Source organism: Vulpes lagopus, chromosome 6 (genome assembly GCF_018345385.1).
Source record: "Vulpes lagopus strain Blue_001 chromosome 6, ASM1834538v1, whole genome shotgun sequence".
Taxonomy (NCBI): domain Eukaryota; kingdom Metazoa; phylum Chordata; class Mammalia; order Carnivora; family Canidae; genus Vulpes; species Vulpes lagopus.
In genome coordinates this window covers 117,785,368-117,796,585 of record NC_054829.1, presented here as the reverse complement: position 1 = coordinate 117,796,585, position 11,218 = coordinate 117,785,368, and the positions used below count along the sequence as shown (strand labels likewise).

The following is an 11,218-nucleotide window of genomic DNA, read 5'->3' as shown; positions in this document are numbered from 1 at the left end:
GGGTTGTCATCTAAATGCTTCTGATGTAAGGATTACCACCAACGCCATCTCAACACCTACTCAGAGAGTCCTTCCTGTGACCTCCAGCAGCCCAGAGAGGACCCACCTGGAGAGTCTCTAGGTGACTAACACCTGGATCCTCAAGTTTCATCCACGCTAAAGTAATCACATTTTCTTCCTTAAAAAAAAGTGTGTGTGTGTGTGTGTGTGTGTGTGTGTGTGAACTTACGTCTATTTCACTCAATGTCCTTACCCCAGATTCTATTTCATCATAAAATGGCAAAGTCATTCTAAGGGTACCGTCTTAAAACCTTTTTCTATTACTGGGCAATAATTCTGACTATTTGATAGAATCGGCTACTATATATAACCAAACACTGATGCGCAAGAAATTGTGGAAAATGCTCATATCTGGCTACATTCTTTAAACTGGCTTATTGAATTTGGCCTATTTTATTTATATTCGTCTACATAAATCAATGGAATTGTTGTCCACTACCCTTCAACACAAAAGCAGGAAGAGTAAAAAAGAGAGTGTCTCTGCTCGCCGTTGCAGATTAGTACATGAAAACCGGATAGAATAAAACAAGGGTATGGTCAAAGCCGGTTAACTTAGAGGCTCATATCTGATCAAACCTTTAACCTTACTGTTTCCTTTCCTTCTCTGAGTATTTATTTTAACTCTGAATTTTAGTCTTTGGCCTTCAGTGCCAGAAATATTCTTACATGTTCAGATAAGGCACTTTCATCCAGTTCCAAAAATGTTGAGGGTGAGGGTCAGATCTGAATTCCTGCTTATCCTGAGGCAAACATCTCCAACTGGACAAGCACTTGGAATGAATGTCTTGACTGACATCCCTGCAGCTGACAAGGGGCTGTTCGCAGTCTTGTTTTTTATCTTCACCATCCCCCTTTTCTGAATTTACGTAGCAACGGAGATAATAAATTGCTTCTCGATTCTTCCCTTTCCCTCCAAAACTGAGCTGAGGACAGAAGGCCCCTGTGGATTTTTTCAGCTTGACCCTACCTGTGTTTGGCTTTTGCCACCGGACCATGTCAGCATTCCAGGACCATGAGAGAATGCCATGTTTGCAACCCAACAGGAAGAGGAGTAAGCCAGGCGTTGACATCACCTGACAGATGTGTTTCTCAAGTGGGAAATTTTATTCAAGCCTTTTTCATGGAAATCATTGACACAGAAAAGGAATAAAGAAAAGAGAAGGAGAAAGAAAGTCGGTGCCATGATGGGCATGTTTTGCACCCCATAAAAAAGGAATTAAAATGACGCAAGCTCACCTCCCTCACTTTACACCCCCCCCCCCCCCACTCATCCTTTATGTCTGGAAGTAAATGTTTCTGAAATACTATAGCTACCGGCAGAGCAGCAACACATAATAACATGGTAGCAACACATAAAACTGTCAGTCTTCGGGGAAAATAGATGGTTAGGTTGAGGGGGTAAATGGACTAAATCAATTTGAACACGCATGTTAAGGACTGTGAAAGGGCAGAGTTTAGTGCTGCTAGGCTGGAAAACATTTGTCTCTGTCTTCTTGTATTTCCACAGCACTGAGCAGAATCCACCCACAGGCTTCTCACTTGGCTCCAGTCTGACTCTGTGGCTGATTAATGGCAGCTGGAGGTGTCCAGTAATTTCCTCACCTAATAATAAGCTACAAACCAAAATGGAGGTTCCCCTCAGGCCCACAGTTAACATACCTATACTTACGACCAGAAGGTAGCCAATTACCCTGCCTCTGTGCCCACTACTTAGGAAATACATGCTCGAGCAAGGCTGAGGCCATTCTGTTCACCGGGGACCCAGCTTCTGCCGATAACCAGACAGACTGTTCTTGTTACATGATAAATACATATTCGGTTCATTTAGAGACGGATATGGTTTAGGAAAATCTAGCAGTTCCACAAGATGCATTTTTAAATAATTCACTTTTTTTTTCCCCCAAAATAATGTGGCAGAAAAAAATTCAGATGGTGTACTTGGTCTTCAGCCTTTGGGAACTTACATTTCCAATTGCCATTACTAAAATGCCAGGTTGCAACTGCAAAGCCTGGAGCCTAGGCAGTCAGTCTAATTCTCTGCTTCCTGAGGCAACCAATAAAGCTGTTTGTGTTCGGGCAGCTCTTCCCCCTCAGAAGCAAGGAGAATCAGTCCATGCCACGTACTATAAAGTGATTACATGGATTAACTTAGTGATATTAATTAAGTGGTTAGCCTCAACATTTGTACTTAGAGTAACACAATTAATTTAAGCTAAGGAATAATACATATTATATACCAAGATGAAAACATAGAAGTGCTTGTGCGTGTGTGTGTCTGTGTGTGTAGCTACACAAGTATGTTAGTTCCACGTGGGTAGCAGAAGTATAGGGCAATGGAGACACTCCACAGACCTGGATTCAGATTTCATTTCTACGCGTAATTGCATAACCTTATGAATTTATTTTAACTCTTATGAACTTCTGTTTCCTCACTTAGAAAATGAGAATAATGACATTTATCAGGAATAATGTATGTGAAGTACCTAGTTCAACATAAGGCACATAGTAGGCAATCTATAATTAGCTTCACATGTTAGAGGTGAAATCTACGTTTTTTAATAGTAATAAGTACACATAATATAAAATTCACCGTCTTAACCATTTTTAAGTGTACAGTTAGGTGGCATTAGACGCATTCACATCGTTGTGCTTTCATCTCCACCATTAATCCCAGAACTCTTTCATCTTGCAAAACTGAAGCTCTACCCATTAAACAGGAACTCTTCATCCTGGTCCCTGCAGCTCCTGGAAACCAGCATTCTACTCTCTATTACAAGGTATCTGACTACTTTAAGTACCTCATATAAGTGGACTCATATAGTATGAATGATTGGCTTCTTTCAATCAGCATAATGTCCTCAAGGTTCATCCTTATGTTAGCATGTGTCAGGATTTTCTTCCCCTCCAAGAGCCATATTCCATCAAATGTATATACAGATTTTGGTTATCTGTTGATCTGTCAGGAAACCAACAGTGAAGGTGGGTAGATTATATGTGGATGGATGAGCAGACTGGAGGAGAAAAATATAAAGGAACCATGAAAAGACCAGACAATCAGAAATAGTAGCCGAACGCACTGAGAATACCAGGTCAAAAATTTTAAGTTTTGGAAAATATGTGCTAGACCTTTGTCAGGAGGTCCTAAGATAGGCACAGCCAGGCAAAGGAAGGGCATATAAGGGACATCTCCAAGTTGGTGACAAAATATGTCACAGAATCTCATCTTGTTCATGTCCGGGTTCAAACTTAGAACAAGAATTTCCTTAATGAATTAATGGCATGTGATAGCAAACTCTAGCTAACCTTACTATTTTGTATTACTTGGCGTGTCTTCACCCACTGCGGCAGCAGTAGGATTGTTCCTAAACTACACTCAGTTAATTAGATGTAATCCTTTGTAGACGTCATGGAAGAGGAGAACATATGTGTGTCATTTTTAATAGAAAAATACAAAGACTCTTAACTGCCCCTGAGTTCCCAAAAGAGTAGGGAATGCTTTGGATAATGGAGGAGCTCATGGGTCTCTGAGCTGAATCATTGCAATGGTACCTCTGAACTGGGGATGGTTTCAATGTACTCAAGTAAAACACAAGAACTGAGTTGGGAGATTTAAACACGTGTCCTGGGATTCAAGTGCCTTCCAAGGCAACTTTGTAATGAGGTCTTAGCTTTCCCTGCATCTTCCGTTCCCTGACTGGCCTCTCTGAATGGTCTGCCCATGGACAGTTGCTGTCTACCCACATCATTACTTATGCCTTCCTCACCCTTCTCAAATTGAATTCTTGCACCTCATCTGAGTCTTATAGGCAAACTATTGCTCCATTTTTTAAATTCACATCCCATTTCTCCCTTTTTTATCATTATAAACCAACATATTATTTTAAAGGGTGTAAGTCCAATACCCCCCCCAAACACAACTCTATTCACCAGAAAACCTGAAAGAAGTTTTTTTTATATGTTTGTTTTTAATTTTAAGTGGAAATTTTATATCACCATCAAACAAATAGAATTAGGAAGCAGCCCCAGGGAAAAAGAGTGAAAATCCTTAAGAGATCTGGGTTAAAAATAAAAAGATGGAAAAGGAAAAGGTACCTGAATATCTAGGCATGACTAAGCTAGGTTGCCCTCCTGAGTAACAATAATACCAGAAGGGAGTACGTGCAGTAAAACGAGGCCTGCTTTTATGCCATTCTTAGATTCACAGGATATACGTCATCCTCTGTTCTACTAAGAATGTGCTGTGTATTCAAGCAGAGGGGAAAAAAAGAAAAAGGAAAGGAAAAAGGAAAGAAAAAGGAAAGAAAGGAAAGGAAAGGAAAGGAAAGGAAAGGAAAGGAAAGGAAAGGAAAGGAAAGGAAAGGAAAGGAAAGGAAAGGAAAGGAAAGAAACCTACAGAGAAAGACACACCTCAGGAAACAAAGGCCTACTAAGGTGATAGGGTTTGGGAGACACACAAAACTCCAAGCTTCACTAATACTCAAGTCTGGGAACAAAACCTTTGTGAAAACTGGAAAGAAACTTTGATGACTTGAGCCACTAAAAGGAAGTAAGTTCGCTGTTGGTATACACATCCTCAAACTGGTGAACCTCGTATAGACACATCCAGCGGGAATGTTTTCTGTTATCTCCCTGATTCTCACCTGGTGATGTTATCATGACTACAAATGATCTGTTGGCCTCTTCTTCCTCACTTTTCCTCTCACTATTATCTCCAGCTCCATGCATCAGAGCCTTGCCTTTATCAATGCCTAGACTCTCCTATCCCACTTTTGTCAGTTCAGTGGCATCAACTGCTGCTTGGTTGAGATTATGTTGTATCTGCATATTTGGTGATTTAGGGACTTATTTGCTGACTATTTAGTACATACCAGGTAGTGTGCTAAGTACTATGGTGAGTAACATAAGTAAATGCTTATAAAATAATAATAAAAGAGAAAGAACAGAACTTAGACATTATATAAATTGAACCACTTGATCACAACCGAAGCAGACATAAATGTAATTTCAGAGTCTGAGGGGGTTTCCTTGCCACTAACTATAGAGCACAGACCTAAAGAAAGAATAGAAAGATTGTGAGAGTAAAGGAGAGGTGTACATGGTGGAATTTTAGGGTGAGAATGTGACATTTTGCCAGAAAAGAATAATAGGCACAGTACATGGTTGAAGGAAGCATGACTTCTCCCTAGACATTTAAATAAAGCCAATGTGGCTGAAGGCTAGGGAGCAATCAAGGAAGTGACTAAGTAAGAACTTGAGGCAAGGAAGATGTGTAGCATGAAGACAACTCAGAATTGTGTAGAATGTGTTAAGGATTTTGATCTTTCCCTTGAGCCAGTTGCGAAGCCTTTGAAATGCCAGGTAGGATGTTAGCATATATGCAGTAGCTCTGCAGATGGGGTCCCCATGACCTGGAGTCTGGGACAATTGGGATGGTGTGCAACCCTCAAGAAGTCTACAAAGTGGGTTAGAGATTAGTAAACTAAGGTCCAGAAAAATGACAACCTGAAGTAATAAGACCTAAATTCAAATCCTATCTTTCCACTTACTAGCACTTTTTTTTCTAAATTTTAGAGATAGAGCATGAGCAGGAGGAGGAGCAGGAGAGAAAGGAGAGGGAGAAACAGACTCTGTGCTGAGCATGGAGCCTGACTCAGGGCTTGACCTCAGGACCCTGAGATCACAAACTGAGCTGAAATCAAGAGTCGGATGATTAACTGACTAAGCCACCCAGATACCCCTCTAGCACTTTGACCTTGGAAAAATTCATGAACTTCTCTTAGTTTCAACTTACTCACTTTCTCTTAATGAAGTTGTGAGTCACAAATGAGGTCATCTATTTGATCACAGTTTATGAATTCCAGTGTTGTAAAAGTGTAAAGTAGCAATGACTGCTGTAAGTGTTGGAAAAATAGTTGTTATGGCAGTAATATTAAAACATGTAGTAGATAGTTTTTGCTGTGATAACAAATAACCCTCACATCTGACAACTAACAATGACAAGCAGCTATTTCTCACTCACTTTAAAGGAGAAGTATTGGTTGGCTATAGCTCTGTTGCAGGCTGTGGGTCTATGGGTTCTGCTTCATTTGTCTTCTCAATCCAGAAGCCAGATGGAAGGAGCAGAGTTGAACTTGTACATGCTTTTCTGATGGTAAGGCCCAGAAGTGAAAGAACTTCTCAGATTTGGCATATCCTTTGGCTTAAGCAAGTCACGTGACCAAGCCTCAGCTCAATGGGACAAAAATGCATTATCCTCTCAGGGGTAAGAAGGAAATGAACAATTAGGAGCAACAGAGCAATCTGCCATAAATATTTGCATGTATAGTGTTCAAAACCTTCTAAACCTAAGGGAAAAAAAAAAGAGTAGACATCGTATATCACAGCTATTCTAGTAAGGGGAGATGGTGATGTGGCAAAGGCAACTCATCTACATTACCTTTTGTAGGACTTAACACAAAACTTTTTTAAAGTAGAATATACTTTAACTAATACACGCATTCTTAAACCATTCTACAAATGAAATAATGGGAGAGATTATTTAAATAAATGATCTTATGCCCTATTGTAAAGTGAATAAACTTCCAAAATGAAAATACCCATCCTTTATTTATCACTTTAGGATGCTGAATACAAATCCAAAAGATACATACAGTGTGCTTTGAGAAAATGTGAGCAAAACCAGGGAGAATGTCATGAGGCCTGCTAACTGCTAGGAAGTTTAGTGTAATCAGGGCCATTGGCATGGCTGCATGGGCTGTTCAATGAGCAAGGGCACCAATCAAGGGGAAAGTAGGAGGCAAGATCCAATCCATCCATCGCTCACCAGGTCATCTCCCCTGGTGCTAAGGGGAACAAAGCAAAGGTCAACACTTTTCACCTTGCACAAATGTGTCATTAGCCCTAGATGAGGTTTCATAGAGTAATCATCAAAATCCTGGCTCTGGCTCATAATGTCATGTGTACTGATCATGCCACCATCAAAAGCTGTCTGAACTACAGATTAAACCACAGACTAATATATTTTTTTTAATATCAACCTGTGTATTTTACTCAAGAACAATGAAATAGTAGCACGAGTCCACAAAAAAGTAAAAAAACATAACCATACTCAGCATACAAGATCACTATAGATAATTCTGGGGAAGCATTCTTATTTGCAATATACAGGAGCTACTTGAGGGCAAAGGAAGTGAAATGTTTTTTATGCTATAATTTTATCATGTGCAATTAATTTTAATTGATCAGTCACATTTGGGGTTGTTTAATGTAGCATTATTTACTTCAATGTGTCGAACACCCAGTAAAACAACCAAAGTTTCATAGTATTTCTAATTACACCCAATACGGAAAGAATGTGTATTTTGAGTTACTACCTCACACGAAAAGGAGATTCAACTGACAGTGCCTATTCTTAATCTTTGAACATTTCTTTAATCATAGCTTCATTTTACTTATTTTTATTTATTCATTCATTTTATTTTATCTTATTTTATTTTTATAAATTTATTTTTTATTGGTGTTCAATTTGCCAACATATAGAATAACACCCAGTGCTCATCCCATCAAGTAAGCGCAGACTAATAGAATTCAAGAAACCATATGATCTACACTCCTTACTGTAGTAGCATCCAGTAAAAAGTAAAATTGCAAAAAAAAGACTATATACCAATGTCTTCTGCAGTTTTTCTTTTTTTAATTAGCAAGTGCATAGAAGTCAAATTATAATCTGAAGATGACCATAGAACCAAAATAAAGTTAGTTATATGGTTTTCATGTTTGTGGCAACAAGCATCTCTTTCCATAAGTATGGTATTCTCTGAGTGGAACCATCCCCCTCACGCTCTGCACTCTTTCCGGTAGACACCGCCAACCTACAACTCCTCCATGTCCACCAATTCCACATGATGGATCTATCTTCTCTTCAGACAGATTAACATCTCAGAGCCTTCCCTAAGTCATAAAGCAACGAAATTTTTAACTAGCAAACAAGAATCGTTGCATTTTGAAGTTCTTAACACAATCCATCACAGATGTAGGGTTTCTTCCCTGGGTCGACTAGGATGATTTCCAGTATCTGAGCTTTACTGCAGGCTTTTACTTATCATATTTATAAGATTTCCCTCATATAAGAATTCTCTGGTATCTATGGATATCTAAGGTCTAGGAATTCTATACATTGAATATCTATATCTACAGCAGTCTTACACACGGGATATTTCTAATGAGGTCCTGTGCTTTATAATTGCAAAGTTTTCAGAACCGAGAGGTTTCTGTTGCTTAGTATCTCTCACATAGCTATTTCAAAGGGAATTACTCAGCCACCAGAGTTTCTCCCTTGGAAAATTCTGCGTACATATCATTTTTCCCTCAGGATCGAGATTCACTTAAGATTTTTTTGGTTTGGCATATTTTTTTAAAGGGATCCGACTCCTTGCTGATGCCATGATGGACTCTTTCCTTAGAGAACTGTCTGAATGCTGATGACTTCTAGGGACTGTGTACTTGTAAATTTGGGTATTTTAAGTCTTAGGCCCTTGCCCTCAAAGTCATACAGGGTCTACATCTAGAAGTGTACATGAAGTTCTCCTATCCCTGATAGTATTTCACGTCCTGGTCGTCTAGATCTCTGGGATGGTCTTCAGATATGGTCCCAAATACCTGAGACACATGAAAGTTCTTCATCTTCCAGAGATGAGATCACCTTCTTATAATGTCTCCCATAACAATTTTGTAGCACTTCTTATTAGAATTATTTCATTTTCTCTGCACTTCTTCATTCCCCGAAAATGTGGTGAGCCAAAATCTGAGAATTCAAATGCCATTAAGATAGAGAATATCCTAAAATAAGAGAAAAATCTCAGAGACAAGATGATTAAAGCAAAAGAAATCCTTTTAAATTATTTTTCTCTAATGATGGGATCCAATACAGCAGCCACTTTTAAGATTCCTTCCACATCTTTTTGCAGAAGATTTAATTCCTGTTTTAGTATGTGGATATGCTAGTACTGATAATTAGTATCTTCCTCTCTCTTCCTGGGGAAGATGCCACTTAAGATATCATGAATTACTGACACATCTGTGTAATGGGCCCATTTGGAATAAATTTTCCTTCATAGATGAATAATTCAAAGAGGTAATAAGCTAGTCCATAAGTAGTTAGATGTACATCTATGTGAGACCTATTAAGCTTTAAAATAAGCAATAAATATATTTTTAAAGCAAAAGAGGACAAGAGAAAAAACGCAAAACTGGAGGACAAAAAAAGGAAAAGGAGGAGAAGCAAATGAAATGCACATCTGCATTCACAAAATATTTTTTCTCTTGTCCTTAATCACATGGTATCAAGCCATTCCCCCCATCCCTTTTCTGACAGTTTCCTTGTTATTAAGAGCGACTCCTTAGACCAACAAAATTGCACTCAGTGGCCCACCTCTGGTACGTGGCAAATACCTGATTTAGTGCTATTATATTTATCCCAAAAATCTCAAAGCAGGTTTAAATTTACCTAGAAGCTATTGGCTAGACCTACAGATGAAAAACACATTTGAACAACATAGAATAGTTTTTAAAAATAAGTTGGCTCTCAGTGCTCATTTTTAATAATTTTCATTACAAAAAAATTTTTTTAAATAATAATAATTTTCATTACAAGAGCCATAAAACTAGTGAATTTAGAACAATCCCACTCAATACAAGAAAGTTGAATTGAGTGCCCCCTGTTATCATCTGAACAACAACAATTTTGAAATTAGTAAATAAATTCCCAAACCACATGTGACTGGGTGCAGTCACTCATTACAAGAGACCCAATTAACTTTTCAAAAGTTAGGGGCCCAATGACTTTACCAGGATATATTGTAAAGGGGTTTTGCAGAAGTTTCACTGATTCTTCCTAGAGTCCTTTAAAACTCAGGAGCAAGTTGATTTTCCAGACATTAATACAAATGCATGTTCCATCTTCTCAGTGAAATCCTGATCATTTTGCCTGGTATAAATAACTTTCGACAGAGACACAAAATGCCCATTTTAGGATATTGCCGAGGGGCAGTGTCAACTACACTGCAGGTGGAGGTACTCAGAGCAGCGGAAATCATGTTAGCAAGCTCAAAACATCTCTGAGTTGGACTTTCAAGAAGAAGGAGCCCCTTTCAGAGAAGACTGTCTCCATTCTAAAGATTGTTACACTTAAAACTGTTTGAAGGTAAAATTTGGTCTGACCAAACCACAGTATTGTGTCTGCTGGAGTGTAACCCACCACATTTGGTGTTATTTAAACACAAACCCAAGAACGACTTATAAAATCTCCTGCTTTCTTTTGCAACTTAGGCAAATAGAATGTTTTAAAATATGAATGAATATAGCAAACCCAGCAGCAAAAGTTATTACGTTATGATTAAAAGAAAAAATATGGACTGAACTCCATGTACACAGCCCATGGTCTGACACCCTCCCCATCCCCCATCCCCCCACCCCACCCCCTGTCTAGTTCTGTGAATTCCAGGCCACTCCACCCCCCACCCCCACCCTCTTCCCATCAGCCCCAAAGAACCTGCCTCACTTGCAGCCTCAGGAACACTCCAAAACCTCTTTTGTCCTGAAATTCCTACAAACTGACTTCTCCACCTTAAATCTCGCCCCTACCCCCATGCTCCAAATATATTCCCATATTTCTTTCTTTGACAAGTTTCTCTTTGTCCCACAGACTCCAAAACTGCCAAGAATAGATGTGGCATTAAAACAAACATCTTCTTAGCCTCTTTGATGGCAAGCTCATATCCTGCTTTATATCACAGGATTTGGCTTTGCGCAGATCTTTATTTGGGTAAATTAACAAATAACTGGTCCCGCCTGCTGGCAGAGAAACTCATTAAACTCCCAAGACCCCCTTCTAGCACATTTCATTTCATACTAAATATTCCACACCGAGTATCATATGGACATTCTAGTACTCAAAGTTATTGCACTTTTACCATCTAGATTATGTTTCATTTCCAAATAAGTCTCTAATTTCATGGCTTGTGGCATATTTGATTTGTTGCTTAAGCAAACAGTAATGAAAGTCATCATCTGCCTATATCGTAAAATTGATAAAATGATGTTAATCGAAATTCTTAGAGAAACTAAACAAAACACCATGAATAAAAAACCCTCAGACTTT

The 11,218-nt window shown here is 38.8% G+C and overlaps 1 long non-coding RNA gene across 6 annotated transcripts in view; it reads right to left on the bottom strand.

The window, feature by feature from the left end:
• Nucleotides 1-2,542: 2,542 nt before the first annotated feature.
• The window catches only part of LOC121493239, a 214,213-nt gene continuing 205,537 nt past the window's right edge, over nucleotides 2,543-11,218 (bottom strand). For 5 of the 6 annotated variants that reach the window (XR_005988427.1, XR_005988424.1, XR_005988423.1 and 2 more), the window contains 2 exons: nucleotides 6,080-8,863; nucleotides 2,543-3,071 (listed from right to left, as the gene is read on the bottom strand). This is a non-coding gene — a long non-coding RNA (uncharacterized LOC121493239). Of the gene's footprint in view, nucleotides 3,072-6,079; nucleotides 8,899-11,218 lie in introns of all 6 variants that reach the window. The other variant, XR_005988425.1, reaches the window with a different exon arrangement.